Source organism: Grammomys surdaster, unplaced genomic scaffold (assembly GCF_004785775.1).
Source record: "Grammomys surdaster isolate TR1022 unplaced genomic scaffold, NIH_TR_1.0 126546, whole genome shotgun sequence".
NCBI lineage: Eukaryota > Metazoa > Chordata > Mammalia > Rodentia > Muridae > Grammomys > Grammomys surdaster.
In genome coordinates, this window is record NW_021621338.1 from 8,086,301 (window position 1) to 8,111,600 (window position 25,300).

The 25,300-nt window shown below is 41.6% G+C and overlaps 1 pseudogene; it reads left to right on the forward strand.

Moving 5' to 3' along the window:
- The first annotated feature begins 2,828 nt into the window (after window positions 1-2,828).
- Window positions 2,829-3,161, forward strand: LOC114614916 (annotated as a pseudogene).
- The last annotated feature ends 22,139 nt before the right edge of the window (window positions 3,162-25,300 follow it).

A 25,300-nucleotide genomic window follows, 5' to 3' on the forward strand; every position in this document is an offset into this window, starting at 1 on the left:
GTCTAAAAGATGATACTGCGAGCAGACATTTTCAGAGCTAAAGAAGCACACATTACAAGTTCTGGGTCACCCACCTTCCCACGGCATCCTGTTTTCCCAGAGTCTTTGTTGCTCTTAGCAAGCCGAAGGAAAACCACTTCCTCTGGAGGCCTTCCTGACTCCTGTCCCAGCAACAGCCCAGTAACCCTTCCGCAGGCTCCGCCCACTTACTGGCCAGCACCCACCACCTGCCTGACCTCCGCTAGTCTCTTCCAAGGGCCAGGAGAAGAGGCAGTGACACTTGTCATCAAGTGTTTGTGACTCTGTGCTACATACAAAAAATCAGCAGCTTAGATCTTTCCTTTGCAAAATGCTTTAAACATGGACGAGTCTCTTCTGAGGACTTAGCCACTCTGCCCCATCTCTTGGGATTCATTTCTGTGTCGCACTCGGGAAGACCCCATTCCTAGCACCTGCAGCCTTCTTTTCAAAGTGGGCATGTGCCTCAGGCATTCTGTAACCTTGGACTTACATCCTTGTCTTTTAGATGGCCATCCTATAGTTATATTAACATTTTAAATTGGTAGATAATGGTTGTGCATCTTTAAGGGGTTTAGAGTGATGTGTAGGTACATTTACACTTCTTCCAAGGAGCAACTTAGAATATGTTGGTTATCTACCATCAGAGAATTGCAGTTTCTTTTTAACAAGAACAGTAAAATCCTCTCTTCTGGCTCTTTGGATCAGTGACTATACTGAGGAGTATAATCACCCTTCTGTGTAGTAGCAGGGCAGAACTTATTTATTTTAGCTGGCTGACTGTCACTGATCACCAGTCCCTCCCCATCTATCCATTTCTTGTACCCTCTCCAGCTTCTGGTACCTGGGAACTACCTTCTTACACTTAGCTTCTGTAGATTTTACAGATGAGTGAAATTCTGAGATATTTATCTTTCTTTACCTGGCTTATTTTAGTAAAACATTCTGATTTCGGAGTCTATCCATGCTGCCTTCTTTCTTGTTTGTCGTACATAGGAGCAGCGGGGTCCTGCTGTGGGTAAGAGATGGAGCTAGGCTGGCAGTGTAGCTCAGCAGGCAGAATGGTTTCCTAACATGTTTGAAATGGAGCCCTGGATTTGATTCCTAACACAGCATAAACTGAACTTGTGATGTATGCCCTAAATCCCAACACTTGAGAGAAAGAGGCAGGAAGATCAGTTGTTCAATGCCATCCTCAACTGCTTAACAAGTTTGAGTCCTTGTCTTAAAAGAAGAAAAAAAAACCCAGTGTGCTGAAGCCACCATGCCTGGATGATCCAACTTTCTCTTTTGCAAAAAAGTGCTGTCTCTGAACCAACTTCTAGGATCATTAAAGGGAATACATGATATAGCACCAGGAAGAATTTAAAATAGTTTGTGGCGAGTAGCAAATGGTCAAAAAAAATTAGCTAAGCAGTCAAAGCAGAAGGAGGGGTAGATTTGATTGCATTTATAAAGTCTTTTGAGGGTGTAAACTCCCTGTGTGTGAGAGAGGCCCATCCTGCACTGAACTCATGCCTGCTCTGGGAAAGAATGGCTTGGCTCAGCTCCGTCATTTCTTCCTCTGCAGTGACACAGAACTCTGAATGCCTGCCACCCTTCCTTTCCCTCCAGGACCGCTGGATGGTTGGAGAGATTACAGTACATTCAAGACTTCTCATGTGCTAATAAACATAGGAATGACTTGGAAAGCCTAGAAAAGTGCAAATTATTATCAGGTGCATCTGGGGGTATGTCAGCTACGCCAGCATACCTGACTGAGTTCCTTGGATCAGTGGAGGATGAGGACGAAAGAAAGAAAGACAAGGAGTCATCTGGTAAAGACCAAATGCTATATGTGTAGCTCCCTTTTATACTCCCCACAAAGCAGGAACACAAACAGGAACAGGAATAAAAACAAGAACAAGGAGATACACTCCGCAGCCTACCACCTAAGCTTGGATTTCTCCTCAAGCAGTCTTTTCAGGGAAATGCATAGCGACAGGGGATCGGGCATAACAGCACAGGTGCAGAGGATAGTGACTCACGGGGTAGGGCTGAGATATTCTTTCTCCCTCTCTCTTGCTCTTTCTCCCTGTCTGTCTATCTGTCTGTCTCTTTTTCTTTCTTTCTTTTTCTCTCAAACTCTTGATCCTTCTGCTTTAGCCTCTGAGTTCTGAGAGTATGCAGAATGGCACTATTTCTGGGCCTACACCTATTTTTTAAAAATATTTATTTATTTATTTATTTATTTATTTGTTTATTTATTTTTGTATGTTTGTGTTTATGTGTGTGGGTATGCAAGTGTAATGATACATATGTGGAGGTCAAAGGATAACTTGAGGGAGTTATTTGTCTCCCCCCAGCATACTGATTCTGGGGATCAAACGGAGGTCATCAGGCTTGGCAGCAAGTACTTTTCCTCCCAAGCCACCTCGTCAGCTCCTGCTTCCACAAACTCTCAAGTGATGCTACTGCTTCCGGTCTGGGGAACTACATTTTGAGTAGTCAGGGCTTAAAAAGACAACATGATCTGGTGGAGAGAAAGAACCCCAGGAGCTCAGCTGTGAAGGCTTGTAAGGGGTTTCAGACATACTTCTGCATGGCCCTTGACCAGAAATGCAGCAAGAGATTTTCTTGAAGCTCCTGAAAACCACGAAAACCCAGTGGTTTTGAGTCTTGCTTTTAATTAAAAAAAAAAAAAAAAAAAAAAGAAGCTTTTCCTCAGCTGCCACCAAGGTGCCTGGTTCTTCCGAGGAAGCTATGGCGGAGTTGGGGTGAGGCCCTCACTTCATCCTGCCTCTAGCACCGTGCGGGCAGTCTACAACATCATGACCTCTTTCTCTGGGCTTGTCTGCATCTACTCCACCCTCATCCTGCACGATGATGAGGTGACGGTCACGGAGGATAAGATAAATGCCCTCATTAAAGAAGCTGGTGTCAATGTTGAACCTTCTGGCCTGGCTTGTTTGCAAAGGCCCTGGCCAATGTCAACATTTAGAGCCTCATCTCCGATGGAGGGGCTCAGGGGCCCACTCCAGCAGCTGGAACTGTGCCTGGCAGACCTGCCTCAGCAGAGGAGAAGAAAGTGGAAGCACAGAAGAAAAAAATCTGAGGAGACGGATGAGGACATGGGCTTTGTTTTTTTTTTTTTTTTTTTTTGACTAAACTGCTTTTGTTAACATGTCCAATAAAGAGCTGAACCAATAAATAAATAAATAAATAAATAAATAAATAAATAAATAATTGAATCTTCCCCCTTAAGGGAGTAAGACTCTAAAAGGGGAGTCAGGGAGTCAAGTGTGCACATTGGAAGTGTAGGCAACCGTAAGTGAATTCAGGTTAAATCTGTCTAGAAAATGACGTCACTTGACTGGGATGTACAGCATCACCCAGATGCATCCCAGTTGTGACCAAGGGCAGCCTCAATCAATAATTCTACCTACTTAACCTACCTACCTATTTGTCTGTCTGTCTGTCTGCCTGCCTATTTTTGATAATGTGTGGTATGCTGTGTATGTGCCTATGAAGACCAGAGATCAACACTAGGTATCTTCCTTAAGTATTCTCCATCCTATTTTTTGAGAAACGATCTCTCACTAAACCTAGAACTCACTCTTCAGCTAAACCAACTGGATAGTAACTGTCAGGTATCTGGTTGTCTCCGCCTCTAGCACTGGTATTACAGATTCGTGCTGCCGTACCTGACTCTGTAGATCTGAGTCGAGGTCCTCATGTCTGTGAACCAAGCACTTTACCTACTGAGCCACCTTTCCAGCCTTAACAATGACGTTTTGATGGTGAGTGTCCGTGAGGGAAATGAGGAGCCGGGTATCTGGGAGGAGATGGGGAAGAGGGTAAATATGATGAAAATGTAATGTACAGAATTCCCAATGAACTAATAAAGTTTAGAAAAGAAAACCAAAAAAAAAAAAAGGTATAGACAGTGTCTTGTTTTCTAAATGAAAAGAACAAGAGGCTTAGAAAGGCCGTGTGGCCCTTTCACCTCACACTCCAGAGGGGTTAGACAATCAGAGCTCTCACTAATGAACAGAACAATCCCTTGATACAGTTGAGATCTGAGGAGACTATTGGGAAGTAACTGTGTATGGAAAGTGGGCCTGGTTAGAGGAAGTAGATCATGAGAGGTGTTCTTGGAGACTAGATCTTGCCTTGGGCTCTTACTATGTCTGTCCTGTCTGTTCTCCATCAGTCAGCCATGATGTGGAAACTTTCTCTGTCATACACTATTGATGCTTTGATGTTATGATCAAAAGTGGGAGGTGAAAGCAACGATGGTCTGAAGTCTCTGTCAGTGCAACAAGTTGTCCCTTCTTGTCGTGGCATGGCTTGACTATAAAATGTTTCCTACACGTTCACATGGTTGAACACTTGGTTCCTGTCACTGTAACCCCACTGGACCTGTGAGCTAAAACAGATCTTTATTCAACTCTTTTAGGTTGCTAAGGTCAGGAGATTTTATCATAGTGATGAGAAAATAATTCAGACAACCTTTTAAGATGTTCTATGAGGTGTTTTGTTATTAATAGAGAAAGATTTATTTCTGACAATACAACCTCAAGTCTTGTGAAGAAATAATTGGTATTCAGCCTTGTCTTAGTTTGGGGCTATTGTAATTTTTTGTATTATTATATAATATAATACATGATATATTATACCATAGATAGGAAAATTTACAAATAACAGAAAAGTACTGCTTGCTGTTTTCAAGACTAGGGAGTCAGCACTGTCTGTCATTGAATTTGGTCCCTGCTTGAGGCCTGTTAGAGGAGGTACTTTTAATATATTTTCTGCAAGTGGAAGGGCACTCACCTTTCTCAAGTTTTTTTTCTTTTTTATTCTTCTTCTCATTTTCTTTTCTTTTTTTTTTAATGATTTATGTATTTATTTTATGTATATGAGCACACTGTAGCTGTCTTCAGACACACCAGCAGAGGGCATCAGACCTCATTACAGATGGTTGTGAGCCACCATGTGGTTGCTGGGAATTGAACTCAGGACCTCTGGAAGAGCAGCCAGTGCTCTTAACCTCTGAGCCATCTCTCCACCCTTTCTTCTCATTTTCTTATTTGGTCTGTGAGAATTTTGTACAAAGTATTTTGATCATAATCACCCCTCCTCAAACTCATTCCAGATTCCCCCCCCCCCCGGCCCTTCCCTACCCATCCAATTTTGTGTCTTTTTTTTTTTTTTTTAAATGTCAAGTATGGTTGGCGCTGCCTATATACTTCTGGGTCTATGGTCTTCCACTGGAGCATGATATCTACCACGTGCTACACTCTTAAATAAAACAGGCTCTTCAATTCATAAACAGTTACCAGTTGCCAATAGCTCCTTAGCTGGGGGTGGGACTTCTATCTAGCTCGGCCCTTCCATGCTGAGATTTTGTCTGGATTGGGCTTGCACAGATCTATGTGGTCCATGATGTCACAACTGCTATGAACCCTTAAGTATGGCTATCCTGTTGTGTCCAGAGGTCAATGGTTCCCTGTAGGTTGCTTCTTGTATAACGTTACTGATCCCATTCGTGAGGGCCGAGCCCTTGGGATTTAGCCGCTTCCCCAAATCTCCACCTTCAAACTCCATCACTTTAAGGGAGGGGCATGGAGAAGAGAGGAAATTCAGAAAAGAGAAAATATCCATGGAGGTTCAGAGTCAACTCTCACATTCTAAGTAGGTGGTTATGTCTCGTCATCATCGTGAACCCTGCCACACCACTCACTCTGTGCCTGAACTAATTTACTACGCAAGAATAAGCCAAGGAAACTTGCGCGCGGTCCGTGCCTTGGCAAACAAGTGCTGTTTTCTTGTTTGAGTCCATGAGGCAATACTGGGAGGCGGAAGTGTTGCTTTGGAAACAGAGTGGTCAGAACACGAGACTGTCTCTTCTAAACCCATGCTGCACGTGCTTCCGACCTCACCATCTCCTGCTCCAGCACTGCAGGAGCCTCCTGTCTAGTTTCCCTGCTTGTGGGCTTACCCTAGCTGTGCATCCTGACCCAGTAGCCAGAGCTATCTTCTTACTATGAAAGTATGATTATGGTAATTTTTAACTTAAGTCACTTACATGTCCCTAGTTTTTGTATGACAATGCCCAGACCACTAAATATAGAGAACACAGGGCTCCTGAGGTACTTCTTTTTCTGAGCAAGTATATCATCATCCTTTCTTTTTTTTTTTTGAGACAGGGTTTCTTTTTGTAACTATGGCTGGCCTGGAATTAGCTTTGTAGGCTGGCCGTAAACTCATAGATACCTGCCTGCCTCTGCCTTCCAAGTGCTGGGATTAAAGATATGTACTATTATACTTGTTCATCTTATCAGTTTTAAAAAAGGTATATTGTTACTTATGTGTATGTGTTTATCTATGTGTGTGTATGCCACATGTCTGCATGTGTCTGAGGAGGCTCGAACAGGATGTCTTATCCTCTGGGTCTGGAGTTACAGGTGGTTGTGAGCTGCTCATTATGGGTACTGGAGACAAAACTCAGGAACTCTGGAAGAACAGGAAAAGCTCTTGATGGCCGAGCCTTCTCTCCGGCTCCTCCGCACCCCACACTTTTGAGTCGGGATCTTCGTAGTTCTGGTTGACTTTGAATTTGCTGTGTAACTGAGTATGACCAGAACTCCTGATCTCCTCCCTCCACCCCTCGAATGCTTGCATTACAGATATGTGTATCTGCCATGACTTATTTTCTTAATGCAGTGCAGGGGATTGAACCCGGGGCTTCCGAATGCTAGGCAAGCCCTCCACCAACTGAGCTGTATCTCCAGTTCTCATTGCTTCACATTTTAAGGTGATTTTCCTTTACTCTTCTAAGGTCATTGTTGTTGTTTTATTTATTTGTGACTCAGGGTTTCCCAGACAGCTCAGGCTAGCATAGAACTTGCTCTGTATCCTGGGGGTTCTGTTTTATTCTTAAGGTCCTTTTTATTTTTTATATTTGTCTAAAATCAAACCAAATCAACAACAATAACAACAATAATAACAACAATACTACTTATCCTTCAAGAATCAACATAAACAGCACCACTGTAAGAAGCCTGTATTGAGGACTTTACAAAGAATTAAAAGCCTTTTCACTGTTCCCACAATAACTTTCTCCAATCTGTCTGAAAACCGTAAGACACCCAAATTATTATAACACCCAAAGTTGAGCAGAGACACTGTCTGCATGCACTGGCATGGAGTTGGTGCTTAGGAGTGATTGAAGGTGAGAACACTCGCATACCATCTAAGACAATCTGTAAGCACAAACACTGGCTTATTTCTTCGACAAGGAGAGTGCTCTTGTTCTTTCCCTCCTGAGCATGCTTTTCCCACCTACTTTGGTGAGGATGGACAGAAGGCTAAGAACAGGAGAGGAGGGGTGAGTTTGGGGAAATCAGAAGATTAGGGCGCAGAGTGGGATGAAGGAGGTAAAAGAAAACAGATACAAGGCAGCACTGTCTGTACTAGTCCTTCAGGATCGGGACCAGAGAGAAAAAATCCCTATGGGTTTTCAATTCAAACTGGGGTTCCACTCTGGCCACGTGGCCAGGCAGCTTCTGTCTATCGCTGCTTCCAAGGGAGAGACCATGCGAGGTCTCCATGTACAAAGTTCAGAAGGAACTCAGGGCTTCCTCTCCGACTGTGTCTGCATTCTGCTTGTTTCCTTTTTCTTCTTCCCTCCAGCACTTCTGAACCTTCCATTCCAGCCCAAGGGTCCTCCAGGGCCCAATCAGCCTTCTATTGGTCCCAATTCAAATACCAGGTTATCTTCTGCTGAAAGCTGGGTAACTATATGGGATGGTATTGGCTTCCACCAGGCACCACAGAGTGTCTATTTGTGTGGCCAAATGGGCCACAGTGCTGTTTACCTTTTAAAATGAGTTTTAGCTCAGGGATAAGGGTTAGTGCTGTGTCCTCCCACACTTCAGGCACACTGGGTCATGCTCTAGCCCAGAGAAGAAAAGGTCATGGTGGAGGCAGGAACTGACGGAGCCTGCCTGTTCTCATCATCAATATTTACCTCCCCAGGAAATTGTGCTTCAATATTCAGCTCTAAAAGCAGATGCTGCCTCACTCCCAAGGAGATTCTATCTGTAGAGGAGCTAAGGGCTTAGAGTCATACCTCTTCCTCTCTTCTGGAATATTTAGAACAATTGGCCTGTCAGGCAGGTAATCCCAAAGGATCAGAGATGAGAGAGAGCGAGCTCTCATCTTCCCCTTTGGTGGATGTGAGAACTGGTCCCCAAGGTAGTCTGAACTGGGTTTGGACAGAGGAATGAGAGAATTAATTGGAAAAAGTGTGGCTTGTGGGGTAAAACATTTCTAAGATGAGGAGCTGGTGGGAAGTGACGGTAACCCAAGGGCCTGCGAGGAGACAGTGGGAGTGGTGTGCACAGAACATGTTCAACTGTGTTTGGCTGTGCGTAGGCAGTGGATCTGTCTTATGCTTGCCCTCTCGCTGGTGCCACAGGCTTCTACTTCATTCTGGTGTTGATCTTAGTGGGATTGTCCTGATTTACCTTTCTTAGAAATGGCTCGAGTCCCTTCTTACTAAAGGAGGATATGGCTTAAGTATTAAAATAGTCAAATGCATAGTTTATCATGGAAGTCTCTTAGTAGCAGGACATTTTGAGAAGATAACATTCTACTTTTCTCAACTAGATAGCTAAAGGTAGAACAAAAGAATCATAGTTTCTTGAACGTCAGTGCTTCAGAAACTAGGATTCAGTGAATGCACACACAAGCAAACACATACAAACACATACATGCAAACATGATTCCATACACATGCCAAAACTCATACACATGCACACTTCACCACATGCACATAGATAAATATACAGACACACATAAGCACAACACACACCAAAACTTATACACACCAACACAGACACCTACCAACACATGTATACATACACCAACACACAGACACCCACACACACACACTGTGGCATATACTCATGATACATGATAGCTTTTTTTTGTCATGATCACAGTGACCCTGGAAGGAAAACTAGGTCACGTCTCACCCATTCATTGGCTGTTTTGAGTGTCCCAGCTTCCTCACAGGGGGCTGAAATACAGCAAGAAATCAGAAGGTCTCTGCCTCTATAGGCTATGACAAATACAACTAAGATACAAGCAAAATGTGGAAATTTTTAGTATCCCTGCAACACATTAAAACAACTTTTTAATTGATTCTTTATGAGTTTCACATCATGAATCCCAGTCCTTCTCATCTCCCCATCTTCTCATATCCACCCTTCCTCCTTGCAACCTCCCTCCCCAGATAAAACACAAACAACAACAACAAAAGCATAGAAAACATCTCATTATGAAGGCTATAGTATGTCACAGTGTGTCCCACAGTATATCCCTGTGACCACACATCTTCACTTGCAGATGTTCATTGCAATGATTCATTGGTCTGGTTCAAGGTCTCTGACTTCTGTGACACCATCAATATTGGATCCTCATTGGGACTCCTTCCAGTTAGCTTGCCGTTGCCCTGTGCCATGGAGATCCTGCAGCTTTGGGACAGCAGGACTGGCTCTTTCATGTGTCCCAACTGTTCACAGATGGTACAGATTTTGGGGTGGGCCAATTCAGAGCCCTGGATCTAGACCTGGGTGGTAGCTGAGCTGGTCAGCCTTACCACCTGGGCAAGCTGTCTAGTGTTGCTCTGGCCAGGCCACACAATACAGCTCTCATTCCCCCAAATCTGGTTCACCACTCATGCCTCAGAGTCAACTCCACTATACTACCCTGTCAAGGTGCAAGGTCTACTTTCCCAAGTTCTGCAGCCTGGGACAGGCTGGGCCAGCTTTCCTGTTCTCATACCCTTGGGCCTGGCTCACCAGTGCCTTTGCTACCAGCGGTAGCCCTCCTGTGCTGCTCAGATGAGGTGACCTGCTCTCCTGAGTGCCCTGTAACACATTACAATAGCTTTCTGATTTCCCTTCATTTTTTTGTTTTGCTACGGTGTAGGTTTTGAGAAGACAGCTGTCCCAGAACAGGCGCAAGGAAGCTACAGTCAAGGATGAGTGCCAGTGTTGACTCATCTCTTCCAGACACCTATGTAAGCTAACAGGCAACTGAGAGCTTCTGTTTCCACAATCACAGCACTAAGAAGCTGGTGTCTCCCCTCATCCTCAAGGCTATTCTGTGTATCCTATCTGTGGCGGTGCCAGGAAGCTTTTGCAGGCCTTTTGCCCAGGAACATTCCAGGCTGTCTGTCTGAAGTCCATGGGGTGAGGTGGTAAGACCACCTGGTCAGAGGCAGCCTGCTGGGCCTCAGGGTGGAATCCTGGCTTCCCTCTATCATGTTTACAGAGCTGTGTCTGCTCAGTCTCCTATGAGATGAGAACACCAGGCAGTCCTTAGTCACTCAGCAGTGAGTTCTGGTAATTTTCCTCTGGGAGAAAGAGGGCTGGTTGCCAACCTTAGATTGTGTTCCCTCTGCTATCCTCTCTGCTGTCAGATGATGAAATAGGGCTTTTGATTTCCTCTTCTGTATATTCTCTGACACGGAGGCACTGGGGAAAGCAGGCTAGAAATTGCCACTGTATTAGGCTGCTGAGAAATATTCACACACACACACACACACACACACACACACGAACACGCACAGGCACACACACACACACATACACACAAGTTAGACTCACTAAATACTGAGAACACAGTCACACTAATGCTTATGAAGATGTTTTGCATATATGTATTTATGTATTCTTCTCCCCAAAGGATTACAGTGGTAAGGAAAGAAAGAATAACAGCACCCCCACCATGTTATCTTTATTTTTCTGTATCAAAAGCAAAAACATCATTAAGATCTTGGGGGAAAAGGGGATTGTGGTCTCAAATGTTTTCTTCTATTCATTTGTAGGGCCAGGTTCTTGTAAGTAACCTGAAACTTCCATCTTTTAAAACAAACAATCAAATAAACACATTTAATCAATCATCTTTTGTGTATGTATGGGTGTTTTTTCTTCACATAAACTTGTGCACCATGTGCATGCCTGGTGCCCACAGAGGCCAGAAGAGGGTGACGAATCCCCTGGGACTAGAGTTACAGATGGCTGTGCTCTGCCATGTGAGCTGGAAATTGAAGCCTTGTCCTCTGGATGAGCAGTCAACGTTCTTAACTGCTGAGACATCTCTCCAGCCTCATCCATTTGTTTTCATTTTTATTTCAGAACACTGTGAGTGTCAGTTGTCTTGGACGATGTCATGGACTTCTGTGGGTTTAGGATGGCGAGCACACGCACCTTGGCTGGGATGTTAATCTCCTCAACTCTAGGCTCATGATTCTGATGGGACCATTGTCATAGCACCCTGCCCTATCTCTCACCCCTCTTTCAGGTCACACAGTGCCGATTTAGTTACACAAGTTCCCATTGTCCTGAGCACTATGGTGGCACATGGGAGAGCCTACAACCTCAGCTGCATCAGTGTCTATCGACAGTTGGAGTTCTAAGACAAAATTCCTGCATTTTGGGTATTAGAACTAGAGGTGATCTACTCCTCTGCCATATGGACATAGCCTCTGTCAACCACAAAGAGAAGAACAGAGATGCAAGAGAACAGAGGAGCAGATTCCCATCCTCTGTGATTTCTGAGGCAGCCGACAAATCAACTAGAAATTCCCTATGTCACTGAGAAGGTGAAGCCAAATCTTCCCCATATCAGCCTCCTATTTTAATATAACATCATAAACTAGAGAGGAAAGGGCAAAAATGGCTCTCTTAGAGAGTTTAAAATCAGCTTTACTAAGGTATATTTTTGAGTATTTAAAAGTATATTTGTCCTAGCTGTAGATTTTGGTACACATTTGCTCATGTAACCACCACACAAATTATAATACAGTGCATCTCATCATCCCACCAAGCTCCCTCAGGTTCCTTTGCATGCCACAATTTTCTGGAGTTTAACTCCATGCAGCTATTAATCTTTTTTGTTACCGTAGTTTACATTTTCTAGCACTATTAATTGCTATAAATGGTATGGTGATTTGAATAAAAATGGCCCCTACAGGCTAATATATCGCAATGCTTAGTCACCAGGGAGAGTGGGTCTATGTGAAAGGATTAGAAGGATTATGAAGTGTGACTATGTTAGAGGGAGTGCATCACTGAGGGTGGGCTCTAGGGTTTCAAAAACCCACACCAGGCTCAGTCACTCCCTTTCTGCCTAAGGATCAAAATGTAGACCTCTCAGCTACTTCTCTAGCACCATGTCTGCCTGAGTGCTGCCATGCTCCCACCAAGATTATAATGGCCTACTGTAAGCAAGCCCCAATAAAAGTTTTAAACTTTTATAAAAGCTGCTTTGGTCACTGTGTCTCCTCACAGCAATAAAACAGTGGCTAAGACAAGTGGGTTGATTCAATTTGTGCTTTTCCCCCCTCACACAATGTTTCTGAAATTTACTTAGGATATTCTGTATCTGTTCCTCAACCTTTTCTATGGCTGGGTAGTAGATGATTATATTATAATTAACATGCACATTCTCTCACTGATAGACTTTGGATTGTCCCAAATGAAGTTGCTACGAACATTTCTGTCCTTTTTGGATTGTTACTCTGATTTTTTCTTGGCTCTTGTTTTAAAACCTGAAATTCAAGGTTTTCTTGTTAGGGCTAGAATTGCTGGGTAGGTATTTGTTTAATTGAAAATGTTGAACATTTCCCTGATGACTAAAGATGTTGAACATTTCTTTAGGTGCTTCTCCACCATTTAGTATTCCTCAGTTGAAAATTCCTTGTTTAGTTCTGTACCCCATTCTTAATAAGGTTATTTGGTTCTCTGGAGTCTAACTTCTTGAGTTCTTTGTATATATTGGATATTAGCCCTCTATCAGATGTAGGGTTGGTAAAGATCTTTTCCCAATCTTTTGGTTGCCATTTTGTCCTATTGACAGTGTCTTTTGCCTTATAGAAGCTTTTCAATTTTATGAGGTCCCATTTATCAATTCTTGATCTTAGAGCATAAGCCATTGGTGTTCTGTTCAGGAAATTTTTGCCTGTGCTCATGTGCTCGAGGCTCTTCCCCACTTTCTCTTCTATTAGTTTCAGTGTATCTGGTTTTATGTGGAAGTCCTTGATCCACTTGGACTTGAGCTTTGTACAAGGAGATAAGAATGGATCAATTCACATTCTTCTACATGCTGACCTGCAGTTGAACTTGCACCATTTGTTGAAAATGATGTCTTTTTTCCACTGTATGGCTTTAGCTCCTTTGTCAAAGATCAAGTGACCACAGGTGTGTGGGTTCATTTCTGGGTCTTCAATTCTATTCCATTGATCTTCCTGCCTGTCTCTGTACCAAAACCATGCAGTTTTTATCAGTATTGTTCTGTAATACAGCTTGAGGTCAGGGATGATGATTCCTCCAGAAGTTCTTTTATTGTTGAGAATAGTTTTCACTATCCTGAGTTTTTTGTTGTTCCAGATGAATTTGCAAATTTCTCTTTCTAACTCTACGAAGAATTGAGTTGGAATTTTGATGGGTATTGCATTGAATCTGTAGATTGCTTTTGGCAAGATGGCCATTTTTACTATATTAGTCCTGCAAATCCATGAGCATGGGAGACCTTTCCATCTTCTGAGATCTTCTTCGATTTCTTTCTTCAGAGACTTGTTCCTGTCATACAGATCTTTCACTTGCTTACTTAGATTCACACCAATGTATTTTATTTGTGACTATTGTGAAGGGTGTCATTTCCCTAATTTCATTCTCAGCCAGTTTAGTTTATCTTTTGAATAGAGGAAGGCTACTGATTTGTTTGAATTAATTTTATATTTTTCTAGATGATGGTTCCATCATGGTTGGGAATGGTGGTTTATCTTTCTACCAGCAATGTGGGAGATGTTCAGCACCAAGCCTTCTAATTCTAGCTATGTTACGGAGTGTGCAGTTTTATCTTCTTATGATCTTAATTTGTATATTCTTTATCTCAGGTATTTTCCTCAACTGGTAATCTATATAACATCTTTGTTTGTATCTGTCTTTAGGTGTGTATGTATGCATGTGGTGTATATGTGTGTACTTGTATACTTGCCTTTCCCTTCTCTTTTGAGACAGAGTTTCTCACTGGCCTAGTTTTCCAAGTAGGTTAATCTGGCCAGCCAGTGAACTCCAGGGACCTTTCTGGCTCCACCTTACCACAATTGTAATGATAAATGCTTATCGCCATTTTTATTTATTTATTTTTAGATGTTTAAGACAGGATATTACTATGTAGTTTTGTTTGTTATGAACTTGGTATGTAGACCACACAGAGCTTGAATTCACAGGGATCTACATGCTACTGACTCCAGAACCTTGGGATTAAAGTGTGTGCCTCCACACTATCCTTGGCTACTTAACAAACCATGTCTCAAAAACCAATCCCAACCCCAAATCCTCAAAACTCAAGTTGTATACTTATGTATTAGTTTCTTTTTAAAAAACTGCTGTAATAAAAATAGCCCAATAAAAATCAACTTAATGGAGAAAGGGTTTATTTTAGCTCACAGTTCCAGAGAGATACAGTCTATCGAAGCTAGGATGGCATGTAGGCAGGACTGTAGAACAGATTGGCAGTCAGGAAACAGAGCAGGAACAGGAAGTGGGGCCAGTCTATAAAACCGAAAAGCCCTTCCCTCTGACATACTTCCTCCAGGACAGTTTCATAATGTTCCCTACAATGACACCATTTAGGACCAAGTGTTCAAACATCCGAGGCTAGGGTGACAGTCTACATCCAAACTACAACTTTCATTGCACTTCCTTTCAACTTTCACACACATTTTAAGGAACTTACCAACCATTTTCTGGACTGCTTCCCAATCCTGTTGCTCTTCTTTTTTTCCCCCTGAAAGTCTCTGGGAACATTTCCTTCCCATTTGAAGTTTTATCCTTTAAGAATCCTTTTGGTTTCCAGTTTCTGGCTATTGTGAATAAAGCTGCTATGAACATAGTAGAGCAAGTGTCTTTGTGGGCTGGTGGAGCATCTTTTAGGTAGCTGGGTCTTGAGGTAGAGCTATTCCAAGTTTTCTGAGGAACAGCCAAATTGATTTCCAAAGTGGTTGTATAAGTTTGCACTCCTTCCAGCAATGAAAGAGTGTTCCCCTTGTTCCACATTCTCTCCAGCATGTGCTATCTCTTGAATTCTTGATTTTAGCCGTTAAGATGGGTGCAAGATGGAACCTTAGAGTTGTTTAGATTTGCATTTCCCTGATGACTAAGGAGTTTGAACATTCCTTTAAGTGCTTCTTGCCATTTGAGATTCCTCTGTTGAGAATTCTGTTTAGCTCTGTACCTCACTTTTTAATTGGGTTATTTCAGTTGTTGATGTTTACATTTTTGAGTTCTTTGTAAATTTTGGATAGCCTGGGAGAGACTTGAAGTGCCAGGGTTGGGGGATACACGGGGAGCACCCAATCAGAGGAGAAGGGAAGTAGGGGATGGGGGAAGGATTGTAGGAGGGGGTGACTGGAAGGGGGCACTAAGTGGGATGCAAAGTGAATAAGTAAAAAACAAAACAAAATAAAATAAATGCATCTTGTGGCCAGATCTAGGTGATAAGTTCCTCTGGCCCATCATCTATTAACATCTTCCACAGTATTCCCAAAGGACTTTGATGAAGTATACATCTGTGTTGACCTGTTTTTTCTCTCTCTCTCTTTTTCTCCAGCATTTAAAAATGTTTCATTGCCCCTAGATGTTGAGGAGCCTGCAATCATTTGAACTCTTCTGTCTTCTGTATTTAATGTCTAGACTCTCTTGAGCCCTGGCTGTTCAGATTTTCTTTGCTGTTGGTGTTCATGAGACTAATGCATTTCACGTGAATGGAGATTTCTATTGCAGTAGAGTTATTTCCTCCAGGCTTGGCATGACCATTGGTCATCATGAAGCACAGTGGCTGAGACGAACCACAGAAGACCTTAGCCCTCAGTCAAGACAATAAAGGGAGCAGGTCAATGTACTGAGAGCTAGGTCTGTGGTAGGCATGCTCCTGCAGAGAATATTTCGTGATAGAGATGGGACGGTCACTAGAACCTCTCTAGATATTACAACCAGCACTCCCTCTTGTGCTCCAGCTGTCCATACATGGTCTTGGGATGTGCTAGAATATATAAGAGATGGAAGACTGACTAGGGAACTCCAGTGGTACATCTTTCGTGAGTAATCATGTATGCTGGAAGGACTTTTCAGTGATATAGCTGACTTTGAGTCACTTACCATCCTATAAATAACTCCTCATCTATCCTCTTCAGGGAACCCTCACCCAGGCTCTCGTATGTATGGTCCCCTCACCCATATGCTTTGTATATGACTCCAATAGACTCATTGGCTCACTAAACTGTATCTGGATGAATAATTTCTTTGATCTGCCATTGCTTTATCTGGGGAGAATAGACATCTCTTTACATCTTTTTGTGAAAAGTAACAACAATTTGTTATGGGCATTTTTTCTTTGGATTGTGTCATCTCACTTAGACAATGTATGACCTTTGCCAAATTTGGGAAAACTTAAGGTATTATTTTCTCAAAAAGGGTTATTCCTGAACCATACTCTATCTTCTGGGATTCCTATGATGTGAAGGTTGGATCTTTTCTTATTGTCTCATAGCTCCCAAGGCTTTGCTTGCTTTTGTAATGGGGTTTCACTTATGTAGAGAAGCTTATCCTCGAACTTGCAATTTTCTTACTTCTGCCTTCCCAGTGGTTGAGTTACTAGAGTGTGTCATAATGTCCAGCAGCTTTGCTCCTTAAAAATATTATTTCTCTCTGTTGATAATAGATAATTTCTGTTATTTTCAAATCACTGAAACCATCCACTGACTTCTCCATTTTAGTATTAAACTCATTGGTAAATACTTTAATTCAATAATTATATCTTTTTTTTCCTTACTTCTTAGTTCTGGTCTATATCTTTTATTTATCAGACTTTCTGTTTTTCCACTTGTTACAAGAGCAGTTGTATCACTTCTTAAAGCACATTTTTATAGCCCCTATAAAGTCTTTGATAAATGATTCAGTATCTGTGCCATTTGGGGTCTGATAACGTGCTTACTTTCCTTGTTCTCCTTTGAGATGTTGAGCTATTTGGTATCTGTATTACTGGAGGACTTTTAAGACCATATCTTGCAACACTTTGGGTCTCTCCTGGGTAATTTTATTTATGTATTTATTTACTTTTTTATTTTCTATTTGTCAACTTGCTTAGGTTTGTTGGAACTGACGGCACCTTGTATCACTGTTGGGAGACTTTGTGTTTCATACATTTCCTTTTTTGCTGTGTATTCTGAGGATCCAACCTAGAGCTACACCCTTGCTGGGCAGAAAGTCTCCTATGTGCTGTATCTCTAGCCTCCTCCATGACTTTAAGATAAGACTTCCTTGCACTTCCATTATCCATGATTTCTGCTACCAAGGACCCTTTCTCCTCTTGGGCAGCACACTCAAGAGCTGGGGCTTATTTCCCTTTTCACTCACTTTACTATATTGCATGGTTATCAGTTGCCAAATGATTGAAGAACAGAGTGAAAAAGAGCAATTGGGTTACACTCTTCCCTTATCCTGGGGGCTATTTCCTCTGGTCAGTGAGTGGAGTCCCCTTCCTACAGAGTGCTAGGAGCTGCACGGTGCCCAGAGCGCTTATGAATGCCCTGGGTGTGCACAGACAGGCTTTAGAATGCCTGAGTTCAGGCTTGGAGAAACTTGAGGGAAAAGGTGGTGCTTACCACCACTCTGGTGACACTTTGGAATCTGTCTCTTTTCTATTTTCCAACATCTTTAGAAAAACGCTCCATGGATTCTTTCCGTTCCACTTACATTCATGAGAGCAGAGGGGAGGGGAAGAAATTCTACTCCATCTTAACTGCGGTAAGGATCTCTTATTACTTACTTTGATCAGAAAAAACTGGGTTCCTAAGATTAATTACTTGTTCCAATTGACAACTAATAAAAAAATCGGAAATTAAAAAGTCCTGCTCCAGTTGCTTTGAAGCCTTTAGCTCTTGTACTTTTAATTACTAAAAGTGAAAATTAACCAACATTTATTTATTTATTAATTTATCTATTGATCATCTATGTATGTGGCTATACTGTACATACTGAAGACAAAACATGAGATTATTGTCTTGATTGATTTATGCAAAGTAGAATTTGGTAGTGAATTTAAGTACACACATGAGCACATGAGGCTGAGGAGGAAGGGAGAGAAATAAACTTATTAAAAAAAATTAATCTGGTCAGTCAGATAGCTCAGCATGTAAAGGCATTTGACACCAAGCCTGATGACCTGGTACTCACGTGGTAGAAGTGTACTGGATCCTGGAAGTTGCATATTATAGCATACGGTACACACACACACACACACACACACACACACACACACACACACACAAAACCAACCAACCAACCAACCAACCAACCAACCAACCAACCAACCAGCCAACCAGCCAACCTACCAATCAGTATAGTTAGAAAATATCATTTTGCTTGATCCCTGAAACTCAAAGACTGATTTATTCTCACATGGTATCAGACCATACTGGAATAACAGCCTTCATGGTTCTAAGCAATGAAGAATGTTAATGGTACAAAAGGCAACTAGAAGAAACAGTCTAGGTGATGGGAGAATGAGGTAAATTGAGATAACCAGATGGAGAAAATAATAAAAGGGCACCTAAGCACTAATGATGGCAATGATGTTGGGAGAGGAAAGAAAGACTCATGAAAAGAGAAAGCAAGTCTTTCTTCTGGAAATTCAAAATTTAACCAGTTACCTTTTCCCAATCACTTTCTCTTCCCACATGCTTTTGTGTAGTGAGAGAGAAATGCAAGAAAAGTCTACTGAGAAAACAGAAACGCTGAGACGTCCATTTTATACTTTTTCTAATGGTTTGCTTGTAGCTGAGATTTAGCATGTGGTTTTCCTTTTCCTTTTGTCTTTCTAGGTAGGTGTAACCAAGGCTAGTCTCGGACTCTTCTTGCTGTTCAGTTCACGATACAGCAAAGTAGGCACCAGGAGAGTGGGTTATGCTCTGTCTCACACTGGGGAGAGGAGGATGCTATGTTGTAGTTGCTTCCATCATTCATCTCTGGGTAGTGGGTACAGCTGTTTCCACCAGAGCCCTGCTCATTCTCAGGAAAATTCCCCTTACCTTGTCTGACGAATGGAATATACTCTGAAAACTGATAGACACTTAAGACTCAGTGATTGAGAGGATTATATTTCTTTTACCATTAAGACGGCCCACAGAACCAACTAATCAGGGATCACAGAGGCTCACAGGACTTAACTGACAACCAGGAAGTGTTTATAGGTCTGACCTAGGTCCTCTGGATATATGTTATGGTTGTATAGCTTGATGTCCTTGTGGGTCTCTTACCAGTGGGAACCAGGACTGTCTCTGGCTTTTTTGCCTGCCTTGAGATACCTTTCCTCCTACTGAGTTGCCTAGTCCAAACTTAATATGAGTGGGTGTGCTTAGTCTTACTGTAACTTGATATGCCATGTTTAGTTGATATCTCTAGAATGTCTGCATTTTTCTGAAGGAACGGAGGATGAGGGGATCTAGGGGAGAGGGAAGATGAGGGGGAGGGGCTGGGGGAGAGGAGGGTGGGGAAACTGTGGTTGGGATGTAACATAAGAAAGAAGAATGAAGAGATGCTACCAATTCTACTAAGACATTTAACCTTTCTATTTGCTAATACATAATGTTATCATTATTATTATTATTATTATTATTATTATTATCATTATTATTATTTTTGGTAAGAGAACTATTATTCTTCCTTCCTTTTCAAGAACCTTCAACAAACTGCAAATGACTGACAAAGCAAACTGAGCCAACTTTATGCAGATGATTCCTTCTTTGATAGATGAGGACACAGGCTCAGTCAATGTGGTCAAGAATCTTTAAATGTAGACACTCCAGCATATTGGACATAAATAGCTTTAGCAGGTTGATGAGCCAATTCCTTTAGGATAGTAAAAATATGCTTTAATAGTAAAACCTAATGCTTAGATTTATTCTCTCCATAGATACTTTGGAGTACAACTGGCCATGTAAGGGAGAAGGGCAGTGTAGCTGGTTGCTCTTACAGATACATAAGCTCTCACTTGTTAGCCATACCATTTCTTTTCTGGTGGCTGCAGCAGATTCTGTGGTGTCTAAAGTAATCCAATGGGCCAGTTATTATGATATTGTGTTCCCAAACCTTGAAACAGTGAAGGTTGAAAACTTGCTTTTTAGAGTTATTATGGGATTTTTTTCTCTTCCCAAGTCCATTAGGATCCAGGAAAGGGAACACAGAGAAACCCTTAGCTCCTTGACCATTTCTTTATTAGCTTGGCCTGAAGGAGTATCACATCCCTTGCTAATAACCAGTTTCCGCGGCAGGTGGGATTATTTACTAAGTAATATGCAGTCATTCTGTCTGTGACACTTTAATTTCGGCAGCTACAGTCCTTGTCATTCTTTATGGGTAACTATAGCAACGGACACTGCTGACAGGCCTGAGCCTACCGTTATTAGAGACGTAGCAGTCTTGTCAACTACGTATAAATGGAACTTGTGGGGGAGAAGATTTGTAAAGCATATGACATCAGCATTTCCAGGGGTGCAAATAAAGATATTTTGGGTGTGGAAAAAACCAGGACTTCATCTTAACTTTGTTGTATTTGCTTAATGGGGACAGCTAGGGCCAAAGAAATGCAAATGAAGACACATTAGTCCAGCTGGCCTTTCTCTTAGAGACAGCAAGCTGGTCCCTGTTTCTATGAGTGAAATATGCATAGTGGCTCATTTATTTCTTGCAGAGAATGCATCCCAGAGGAAAGGTTAAGCAGTCACACTGCCTGCACAGTCCTCAGAGTGGCTTTGTCTTAGCCTTTCCAATGAGATATGTGCAGTTTTGTTTCTTCAGAGTCTGATTATTTTGATTCTGTTTAATAGTAGGTTGATACATCTGATATCTTTAGGCAGGGAATGGGGCTTTGAGAGAGCAGTGCATTCTGGGTATATTTAGTATTGTGTTTGGTTAAAGAGAACAATTTTATGAAGCTTCCTGTTATTAAAAAAAAAAAAAGTTAAGAGATACCCAGGAAGACAATTGGACAGATTCCGGTTGGAAAGCATTTGCTGAATGCCCATATGTGTGTCTCATAGTATTGGACATATTCACATTTAAGTAATCGAATGTCTTTAAAAACATTTATTTGAAACATTTAAAAATTATTTTTATTTACTCGTATAGGTGTTTTCCCTGAATGTATGTCTGTGCAACAAAGCATACTTAGTGCCCTCAGAGGCCAGAAAAGGGCATCATCTCCTCCTGGAACTGGAGTTACAGGTGGTTGTCAGCCACAGTGTAGGTGCTGGGACACACAGGTCCTATGGAAGAGCAGCCAGGCTCTTAACTGCTGAACCCTTTCTCCAGCTTGCCAAGTATCTACACCAGAAGAACTCTTGTCATTAGATTTATATGTGTATGAATCCAAAATGTAGTAGATATTTCTTGATCCATGGAGATATTAACAGGAAATAAAAATGACTCCATTTCATTGAAAATGAGCAGAGCTTGATAATGAAGAAGACAAATGAGTCCAGCCAATGCGTTTGGATAACTCTGCAGAGATAATGTTGACTATTCTTCCCATGAATTACTTTTCCTTTCAGGAACGGCCTCCTCTCTGCAAAAAGGACAGAGAGCATCATAGTCAGCCCTGATAAAGTTTCTTCTGGGAAGAAGAAATTGTGTCAAGCGATGCTGGTTTCCTGGCAACTGGGCTTTCCTCCCATGAGCCGCCGTCCAGGGACTCTCTGATACCAGTGACTTAATCTCCTGGACTCCAGGCTGTGCTCATTTTACTTTAAGATCCAAGGCTATCTGATTTACTTGGTGCTCAGACCCCAGTCAGAAAAAAACAAGGCATTGAGAAGTACCTGTCATTCCTTCTGGCCTTCCTGGAGAAACTTCCAGAAAGTTCCCTGAAGATGAAGAGTGTTAGGTTTGCAATTGGAAGAGTTAGACTTGGAATCCTGGTTCCCACACTCTCTTCGTGGCCTTGAAAGAGTCTGTCTCCTCTTCCTCCTCTCCTGACCTCTTACTGGACATTGAGATCCATTTAAACATAAAATGAAATAGAGTAAGTATAAGGTTTCTGTAAACATTAAAACATGTTTGCTCAACTCACTATTGGGAAAAACTAGACAACAGGATGCTGGAGATGGGAAAGGAAAAAAGGGAGCCAAATGGTGGGGTTTGGAGAAAAGCATTTTGGGGAGAAGAAATGCGTTTTTGGACAACATACAATATAACATAGGCCAGTTTCCACTTGTGTCATATGTGAGGGTGGGTGAAGAATTCTGAAGAAAATATCTGATACTGTTTGATGTTGTGGGCACAGTGCCATCTTGGGAAGAGCGATATTACTCAAAGCTCTGATATTTTTGAGAACATTACTATTTTTTGAAAATTTCATATTTGTAAAATGTATCTTAGATGTATTCATCCCCCATTCCCTCCCTCCAGATTTCCCCATCCCCCAACATAGCTCCCATATCTGCGCCCCCCAACCAATTTTATATCTTGTTAAGAATAACCCACTAATCCATTTAGATCCACCCAAATGTGTGTAAATGCATATTGCTTAATGGACACAGCACAAAATATTTTTGTAAAGTTCTCTTGTTACCCCCAACAAACGTACACAGAACAGCTCTTCCCATTCAGTTCTACATGTGAGGACATACAACAGATATATGTTAACTGAATGGCAGATTGACAGTAACCTCAGTGCAAATCAAATCAAGCCTATTTGCTTACCATCACTTAATATTAGAACCAGCTTTTCAAATGTTTCGAAATAATTCGACTTTATTGGTAGTCATGTTATAGGTTGTTAAAAAAAAAAGATTTAGAACCTTTATCCAAGTTGTAGCATCTGGCCCAAAGATGACACCTGCCAACAGAATAATTGACTTTATAATGAATGCTGTCAAGTTATATTTTCCATATTTGAACAGATTATACCTAGGACATCATTGAGAAGCAACCAGGACCGTCAGAAGGGTGACACCCTAGTAGAAGTCTGGGCACAACGGAAGTTCATAAAGCAGTTAGTTGTCTCCATCTGCACATTTCTGTTACAGTGATGGAAATATTTTCATTTTTTCTCCAACCGTCTTTATTTCTCTCCGTTGGCCTTATCTTCACATCCTTCTTAGCCTGCATCAATTCTTCTGCTAGCTTTGTCCTTTCCTCCATACTTAGAACACTTCAGGGTTTGCTTCTCAAGAGTACTAGTTAAACTGTTCTCCTGTGTTCCTGTGAATCCTAGGGAGAGTAACATTCTTTTTTTCTCCCCAAGGGAAATTGAAAACATGACAGAAGTCTTATGTAGCCATTATGTAAACAAGATAGGACTCACAGAACAGTTTACAATGGCCTTTGGAGGAGATGAAAGTAGGAAGAAGCAACCTAGCCTGTCCAGGCCCTGGCCATGTGCACTTCTTTTTGATCAACCACAGCAGGGCATGAGAAAAAGGAGGGCTTCCTTGGAAAGGAAGTTCTCTGATGGGACACCGGGGCAAGCACTTGCTCCTACAGGCTTCAGAGAAATATAAGGAAAGCCCTGAAAAAAACTTGTGTTTAAAATGGAGAAATCTGAAAGTGACTCTTAACAACTTATGTTATCTCATTGTCTCGTAATAAGTGTGTCCCCAGGTAGACAGTCGTATTAGCATTAGCATGGGGCAAGAAGATCTGCCCTTCTGACCACAGGCAATCTCTATACAAGTACTATATTCTTTGATACTTTGGAAGTCATCTACTATGTATTTCAGCCTTGTCTCTTTTCCCCATCATTGATCTAACATGCATTCTTATCATCTTGTGGCATGGTTTCCTACTGGTCTTCTTTCTTATGCTATTTCTGCTGCTGCTGTCCCTATCCCTTCCTCTCCGCTCCCAGAATAAGTAAGACCTGATCATGCAATCACTTGCTTGAAAACTTTTGATGGTTTGCCTTCGACCCCAGGATGAACTTGGGCTCTATTCTGTGGTAATTAAGACTCTCCCCATGTGGTTCTCCATGCTCCTCCTCAGCCTCATTTCTTACTGTCTGCTTCCTCATTGGCTACTGCTATTCCATAGCCAGGGTAAACATTTTAAGGTCCCTGTACTTTTCTCGTGTCTTTTGCTCTTCCATTTTGAATTGCCCCTCACACAGAACTCTGCAAAGGACTGATATCAACTGTCAAAGTTGATATCCAGTGGGCTCCTTTGGTTTCTCCTCAGCATAAAGTTGTTTATTAAAAGCTGCACAATACGGATGACACCATTATATGTGCAGTCCAATAAAATTATAATATGAGCCACATATATTATTTAAAAAATTTCTGTTAGCTGTATTAGGAAAAGTTATAGGAAAGTATATAGAATATATTTCACTTAACACAATTCATCAAAAATATGACTTCAATATTTGTATTAATGTTGTCCACAGAAATAGAATATATATATATATATATATATATATATATATATATATATATATTTATGTATACATATACTCATGTGATTATCCAAATGAAGTCCACAGGGTGAAATGGCAAGTTGAAGACTGAGAAGAGTTGATAGTTTAAGACGATCCTATGTCCAAGTTACACTGTAAAGACAGGAAGAAGCTGATGGCTTAGTTCAAAAGTGGCTACATGTATAATATTTCCATCCCCACCTGGAGGCTGTGTGTTGAATTCCTAGCTCTTAATGTGATTGAGTGAAGAGATAGAGCTTTTGGTGGATTAGTGATTGCCTGGTACCACTGTAAAAGAGACCCCAGTGAGTTCACTGACCATTTACAGCACATGAACACACAGAAGGAACATAGCCATCTGTGACTTAGGAAGCAGGCCCTGACCAATCACCAAATCTTCCAATGCCTTGAGTTTGGTCTTCATAGACTTTGGAACTAGAAGCATTTATGTTGTTTATGGAGTGTCCAGTGCATGGTGTTCTAATACAACAGTCTGAAGGGTCTGAGAGAAATGACATCAGGCAGGGAGGGTGTATTCTACTTCCAGAGTGTTAAATTTGTGGTTTATTCAGGCTGAAGTATTAATAAAGACTAACCTTGTTATGGAAGGCATGTGCTTTACTCATTGTAGCCCTTTAAATACTAATTTCATTCTAAAGCACTGTTGCAGAAACACCCAGGTTGTCTGAACATTTACCTGGCTGCAACATGGCTCAGTTAGTTTACACATAAAGTTAACCAGCTGTGGTGGTTT